General features: G+C 41.9%; 1 protein-coding gene across 4 annotated transcripts in view; it reads left to right on the forward strand.

Moving 5' to 3' along the window:
• Nucleotides 1-8076, forward strand: part of Pias2 (protein inhibitor of activated STAT 2) — a 98902-nt gene that overhangs the window by 302 nt on the left and 90524 nt on the right. The gene's annotated exons all lie outside the window — the stretch shown is intronic.

Below are 8076 nucleotides of genomic sequence, written 5' to 3' on the forward strand. Positions count from 1 at the left end.
CCGGCCGGTTGGCGGAGCCGTGTCGCCGGGCGCTGCGCGGGGAGGGGACAGCGCGGGCGGATGGCGCGGATGGCCGGGGCGGCGGGCCGCACACCTGGCGGGCCGGTGGGTCGCCTCGGCTCGACTGGGCACGGGCGGCCGCGGCGGCGGCGGCGGCGGCGACCGCCTTCGCCTTCGCATCCGAGAAGTTGCCTTTAGGAATGTTTCCTGTCCCCCGCTGTGGTCTGGGCAGGTCTGTCACGAGAGGAGGCCCCCTCTCCCACCAGTGCTTTCTTCCTCCGCGTGGGGAGAAGCGCGCTCTTTTGGGAACACCGCCTTCCGTAGTCGGCCTTAGACTCAGAGACCTGGGTTTGTCACCATGGTAAGGAAATCTGCGAAGTCCGTGTTGTCACGGGTGTAGTTTGGGCTCTTGCGGAAGAAATTGTTTCTTAGCCGGAGAACAAGGTCATAACTTTCATGATGGTACCGTTGTAGTCGGGGGTCTAACCTAGCGGCTGTCGGAGGTGACAAGGAAGACTTCTTTCCCTCCATCTTCACAGAAACCTTATTCCACATAAACCTGGTATGGAGAGCTGCATTGAAGGCCGAATTACTGACGACATATGTGGGATGTTTACAGATAGAAACTCTGACTCGCGCGTGTGCGTGCGTGTGTGTGTGTGTGTGTGTGTGTGTGTGTGTCTGTGTTTTAAAGTGGAGGCATGAGTATAGATTTGAAGTTAAAAGAACTCGCACCCAGTTGGGGTAATGGCTATGTTTGGTGTTTGGGTTACTTTAATCTGGTCGTGTTATTGTTTGTGGGAAAAGGATGTCGGCTGGCTGGACACCAACAAAAGAGTGAAAGTTCGAGTAGGGCCTACTATTTTCCCTCCTGTTTCAGGAAAGATGGATTTTTCCCAATAAAATTTATCTCGATGCATGCTGTATCCCGTATCAGCTTAGACAGCGTACCATGACTGAGAAGGATATTTGAACCATATCCGTCCTAAGAGTTTAGTGGAGCTCCTGAAACGATCCGGCCCGAGCCTCACTACAGCAAACTGAACGCTGGAGGTATTTTTACCTGCAGTATTACCTTAACATTTGCACAGTAACAGATGTATATTTCCTCTCCTAAGGAGATGGTAGCACTTTTTATTTTATTTTATTTTTTTAAATTTGGTTGGTGAAAACCTCTCTAGGCTTGTATTAGATGTTTAGAAATGTCACTGGTTAAAGGGAAGAATTAACCTTAATCATAAAGGGTGAAGAAGGGCATCAATACTCAGATTGAAGTAGAACCAGGACCTTGAAAGCAGTCCCTTTCTGATTGATTTTTCTACTTTGTTTTGTGGCAAGCTTCATTTTCTCATCCCTGAATCACCTTGGGTTTGCATCTTTTTGTGCTTGGTAAAAGATAATGTTGTTGGCTTCCCCATTCATAGTAAGTGACCAGCAGAGACTTGACCTCACAGTATCTAGAGGAAAGGTAGGAAGGCTGAGTTGATGCTGGAGGGCAGACCCATGGTAGCTTACATTTAAAGAACTTTATCCCAGTCTGCAGTGCAGAAAGTGATGAAGGCACACACTCATTTCAATATCACCTTATTACATGCCAAACTTGCATCAGATACACATTGTTATTCTCCTAATTGATGAAGAAAAGGAACGTGCATAAACTTTTACCTATATTATAGTTTGAGAGGGGAAATGATAAAATTTTAACACTAGTTACCTGATTTTAGAATCTTGAGCCCATGTTAGATATTGTTCAGGTGCTTTTGGGACTAGGTGGGATTCCTAATTTCTCTATTTATAGAATAAATAATAAAATACCATCTTCTTATATCATAAAAGTAGGAGAAAAACAGCATGCCCCCCCAAGAAAAAACAAAACCAAAAAACAAACCAAAACCTATAATCGGAAAGAAAGAGAAGGGGAGGGATATCCAGGACACTCAGAATGATGGCTTCTGGTACAGATTGTATTCAGAAGATTACAGGGACAGTCAGTTACAGACTCAGAGGGATATCCAGGACACATAGAATGATGGCTTCTGGTACAGATTGTATTCAGAAGATCACAGGGACAGTCAGTTACAGAGTCAGAGAAAAATATGGACATTAGCTTTCTGGTTATCTTGGCAGTTGAAGAAGTGGTAGACTGATTTGGGTACTATAGTTTAAGTTGTTGAGAATCAGTATAGCATTAGTCAGCATGTGCTGTCTGTTCTAGGAAAGATATTTCGGAGAAAGATCATCCCCTCATTGTGGTTTAGTTGTCATGTTCTTTCACTTTTTGGGCTTGGTGGGGGTGGGGAAGAGAAGTGTCGTTTTATAAATATGGTTTGAATAGGTGTGACCCCCATAGATTCATGTATTTGAATGCTTGGCCTATAGGGAATGGCACTGTTGGGGGGTGTGGTCTTGTTGGAATAGGTGTGAGCTTGTTGGAGGAAGTGTGTCATTGTTGGGGCAGGCTTTGAGGTCTCCGATGCTCAGGCACTGCCCAGTGTGGAACGCATGCTTTCCACCATGGTGATAGTGGACTGAACCTCTGGAGCTGTAAGCCAGCCTCAGTGTCCTTTATAAGCTGCCTTGGTTATAGTGGCTCTTCACAGCAGTGGAAACCCTAAGACAAAAAGGCACTCGTAGAACCCTAAAGGGTTGCTCAATATGACCTTTTTCAAGATTACGTGAGCAAGTCACAGACACTGTGGCCACATACTATGGCTGCTCTGTGTTTTACCTTTTAGTACCAAGTGACTAGTAGATTACCAGTCTAGCTTTGTTCGTCTTTTCTGAAAGAATATGATGAGCTTTGGTCAGAATCCACTGGACTGTCCAGTTCCAGGGTGTTGGAATCATGGTACAGACTTGGTTGTGGAAGCCATTCTAAGGGGTTGAAGGAAAGGAAAGGGGGGATTCTTTGAGAAGGGAAGAAGGTGGCCTGTGTAGTCAGGGTGGCTATAATAATGTGGCTTGTGTGAGAGGCTTCAAGGGCCAGGCATTACTTGGTTTCCTAGACGTCGCTCACTTAGAACATCTTTGTTATAATTGAAGAGAGGACTAACTAGTTTGTGAGTTAACTAGCTAGATGTGAATTAACTTGGTACAAGATTGTTTTAGCTTCTGCTCTATAGCTCTGAAGAACCAACTGGGAGCCAAATATTTGGACATTATACTCTGGGGGGACATTCTCATTCAAACTACCACAAAGAATGGTAGGTCTATCATTACCACCATGATTTTTCTCCTTAAAAATAATCTCTCTCTCTTTTTTTTTCTCGAGACAGGGTTTCTCTGTGCAGCCCTGGCTGTCGTGGAGCTCACTCTGTAGACCAGGCTGGCCACGAACTCAGAGATCCGCCTGCCTCTGCCTCCCAAGTGCTGGGACTAGAGGCGTGCGCCACCACTGCCCAGCTAAAATAATCTCTTAAGGAGCTAAGTACTGGGTGAAGTCATGGAGGTAGAACAGTTGGATTTCTGCAGTCAATTATTCTATTCAGCTATTCACCAGCTTTTCTCTGCCCTTGTTTTTCCTTGCTTATTACACAGTTCTAGTGTTGGGTTTCTGGTGGCAATCATTCGTAAATTTTTGCAGCAGTTCAATCTAGCCAATTCTTCCATTCTCTACACAGCAGTGGATGGGGGATCTGTTTGTAGTGACAATTCTATTTATTTTTACTTTTCTTAAAAAGACATCCCTCCTTTATTCACTGCCTTTCTTTCATGGATTGAGAACTAGATTTCTCAATTGAGAACATAGAAAGAATGAAGATGCATATGAGACTTTAGGTGTGTATCATAGTTGTGGGTTAACTAGAACCTGGAAAGTTTGTGGCATCATAATTTGAAGTCAGTTAGCTTGGCTGGTTGCTATCTAGCTCATTGCTATGTAGAGTTTGCCTAGCATACTTCATGCCCTAGGTTTGATGGAAGTGTGGATGGTGGGGTGTAGAAAATAGAGGTGGTTCTTTGATACTAAGAGGCTAAAGTAATTTAATAACAGGTAATTTTCTGCCTGGAAGACCCAAGTGTTTATCCTTTACATCAATCAGGAATCCTCTGTTTTAAAACCTCAGGTACCACTGAGATAGAGGGAGAACGAGAAGTTAATGAGATGTTGAAGTCAGGAGCCCTCATCACCCCTCCACCAAACCACTGGACAGGGAGAACAGAGTAATACATGTAGGCTGTGGTAGAATCCATGGCGTTTTCAATGCTTTTAGGAGGCACAGTGGAGATTTTAATACTTTGAAGGCATGCCAAAGTGATGTTCATTTAAAATGAAATAGACAATTTCCAGTTGTCAGTGAACCATGATATTCTTGGATATGAGTAGGTAATTTCTGTATGTTCCCTCCAGTAAACATGAATAACTTTTTTGACTGAAGTGGCAGGTCCTGACATATCATCTGAACACTTTGCTTTTTCCTTAGCATTTTTGCTTTTGTTTCTGTGGGTTTGATCTGTCTGTATGTCTCTCTCTCTGTTTTTTTGAGATATTGGCTGTCCTGGAACTCATATGGAGTTCCATATGGATTCTGGGAATTGGACTTATGTCTTCCAGAAGAGCAGACACTGCTTTTAACCATAGAAGCATCTCTTCAGACCCCTTTTCTTTTCCTTCCTTCCTTCCTTCCTTCCTTCCTTCTTTCCTTCCTTCCTTCCTTCCTTCCTTCCTTCCTTCCTTCCTTCCCACATCTCCTCATCTCTTTCTCTCTTTCTATCCCTCCCTCCCTTTCTTCTTTTATTTCTTTTCTTTTCTTTTTTTCCCCCGAGACAGGGTTTCTCTGTGTAGCCCTGGCTGTCCTGGAACTCAGAAATCCGCCTGCCTCTGTCTCCCAGATGCTGGGATTAAACTTTATTTATTTTATTTTATTTTTGTGAGGCACAGTTACATGTAACTTGGGCTGGTCTTGAGCACTGTGTAGCTGAAGATAGTTCTGAGCTCCTGATGTGTTGGCACCACATTTGGCTTTATATGCTGTATTTACATAAATTTAGGTGGGATAGCCTAGTATATACTTAGGCTGTGTGGAGAGTATTTACATATGCTATATGCAATAGCCTGTTGCTCCTAAGGTCATGGACAAAACAATTCAATTAAACCAAGCATAAAAGAAAATAAAGTAATAAAAATGAGGCAAAGCAAGAGGCTAATGAAGCTGCTTGCAGGTATAGCAGGATGTGTTGTTTGCAGTAAACTTTTTTTTCTTTTAAAGATGTATTTATTTTATATGTATGGGTTTTTGTCTGTGCACCCCTTGTGGGTGTAGTGCTTGAGGTCAGAAGAGTTAAATCTTTAGGGCTGGAGCTACAGGGGTTGTAAGCCACCATGTCACGTGCTAGTGTTCTCAACTGTGTAGTGTTTGGGGATTAACCCGAGGGCTTGGTGCATGCTAAGCAAGCCTTCTACCAACTGAACTACTTCCTGAGAAATTCCCCTCCCCGTGGGAAAATATTTTTGCCATTCAGTATTTTCTTAATTTTGTCTTTGTTTTTAAATTTAAGATTATGATTATTACATAGGAGTTTGAATTTGTTCTGCTGGGTGTTCATCTTGCTTGATTTTGAAAGTTCCCCTCCATTCTGTGTGTGTGTGTGTGTGTGTGTGTGTGTGTGTGTGTTTATTTTCACTGTGCTGGAGTTGAACCCCGAGCCTAGTGTATTCAAATAAGTCCTCAGCCACTGAGCTACATTTTCAGCCTTATTTTAATTTAAAATTTTTATGCATGTACTATTAAAGATTTAAATCTGGCCTGTTAGTGTTAGTCTTTGTCTTTCTGATTTTAGATCTTGCTTTTGATATAATTATTCACTTGATTTTGGAAGAAATGGTATATCCCGTGTACATTTAAAATTTTTTTTTAAAAAAGATTTATTTATTTTCTGTATGTGAGTACACTATCTATACTTATGGTTGTGAGCCATCATGTAGTTGCTGGGAAATTTGAATTCAGGACCTCTGCTCGCTCAGACTCTGCCCCTCTCACTCTGGCCTAAAGATTATTATTGTGTCATAGTACACTGTAGCTGTCTTCAGATGCACCAGAAGAGGGAGTCAGATCTCATTAGATGATGGTTGTGAGCCACCATGTAGTTGGTGGGATTTGAACTCAGGACCTTTGGAAGAGCAGTCAGCGCTCTTAATTGCTGAGCCATCACTCCAGCCCCTTCATTTAAAATTTTATGATTTCTCTCTCTGTGTGTGTATGTGTTTGTGTGTGTGTGTGTGTGTGTGTGTGTGTTCACACTACAATGCTTTCGTGGAGGTCAGAAGAAGAGTTCTAAGAGTCTGAACTTATGAAGAGTTTTAAGGAAGAGTTTCTCCTTCCATAGAAATCAATCTAACCAATCAGTTGCAATGTATGGTATGTCTATGGAAGCCCAAGGTTGATGTCAGGAAACATTCTCAGTTGTTTTCAAGCTTACTCATTGAGGCAGGGTCTCAAAACCCGGTCTGCCAATATGCCAGCAACCTGTGCTAAGGCTTCTGTCTGAGTGTGTGCTTTGCTAGTTGTCAAACGTGGATGGACAGCTCCTCGCTCTGGAGCCATATCTTCCCAGTGCTGACCTTTCATAATTGATTTTCTGAGTGCCGTCTGCTCCATAATGTGGGAAAAAAATGAGTTATTCATTTTACTGCTGAGTAAGTATTAGTTGTGGATATATATTTACTGCAAGTTTTTAGGACGTCTGAATTAAGGCTTTGGTTATTATGAATAAAAGTTTTATAAAGATTCATTCGTAGTTCATGTGTGTGCATGCATACATTTTCATTTCTCTGCCCAGGAGTATAATTAATTGATGGGTCTTATGGTTATTGTAAGAGGTTTGTTTTGTTTTTGTTTTGTTTTTTTTTTTGTTTGTTTGTTTTTTGAGACAGGGTTTCTCTGTGTAGCCCTGGCTGTCCTGGAACTCACTCTGTAGACCAGGCTGGCCTCGAACTCAGAAATCTGCCTCCCAAGTGCTGGGATTAAAGGTGTGAGCCACACCACCCAGCTTGATAACATGTTTTTTGGCCTTTAATTTATTTAGCATTTCTTTTACATTTTGTGTGTTTTGTTTTTAGTTTTTGAGATAGCATATCACTTTTGTGTCTGGAGTGCCTGGGACTCTGCAGACTAGGATGGTCTTGAACTCAGATACTCATTTGTCTGTCTGTGCCTTCCTGTATGCTGGGATTAAAGGAGCCGGCACTACTCCCACTCCTGATTGTGCTTTAGTGTTTGAAAAGTTTTGAAATGTAGCCTTTTGTATTTTGAATTTGTGTTATTTAGGTTCTCCCACTAAATAATTATTTTTCCTTAGTCACTTGGAAATGTTTCTGTTTCTGTTTTGTTTTGAGGCAGGATCATGCTTTGTAACCCAGACTGGTGTGAACTTAAGTTCTGTAGCTTTAGTTTCCCAAGTGGTAAGATTACAGCTGCGACACCATGTCCAGTTTATACATTGCTGGGGATGGGACGGTGGACATCATTTATGCTAAGCAAACGCTGTGCCAGCTAAGCTCTATTTCCAACTCCTAAGTCAAAGACTATTGCTTTGTTCTGTTAGCTAGAATCTTTGGAATAGTGTTCAATGACAATATAGTATACATTTTATGTGTTTTAGACTTCAATCTTTCTCTCTCTCTTTCTTTTTCTTTCTTTATTATATATGAGTACACTGTTGCTGTCTTCAGACACACCAGAAGAGGGCATCTGATTCCATTACAGATGGTTATGAGCCACCATGTGGTTGCTGGGAATTGAACTCAGGACCTTTGGAAGAGCAGTCAGTGCTCTTAACTGCTGAGCCATCTCTCCAGCCTGTAAATCTTAAAAAGTGGTTTACTTTTTTATTCAAACTTCAGAATAATAGTTTGGTTACTCATGTCCTCTAAAGGAAATCAGTATGTTTTTAAAGGAATTCAGTATGTTTTCTAAAGGACATCAGTGTGTCATGAGCAGATTTTCTCTTATGTTTGAGTCCAGTGTAATTGTTTTTCTCCAATTCTCAGATTATATCCCTCTGGCTGAACCTAGATTGCTTCTGTGTCCTTTATAAGACCTCAGTACTTTGGTATAATTTCTTTCTTTCTTTTTTTTT

The sequence above is a fragment of the Mastomys coucha genome, unplaced genomic scaffold (assembly GCF_008632895.1).
Source record: "Mastomys coucha isolate ucsf_1 unplaced genomic scaffold, UCSF_Mcou_1 pScaffold13, whole genome shotgun sequence".
Taxonomy (NCBI): domain Eukaryota; kingdom Metazoa; phylum Chordata; class Mammalia; order Rodentia; family Muridae; genus Mastomys; species Mastomys coucha.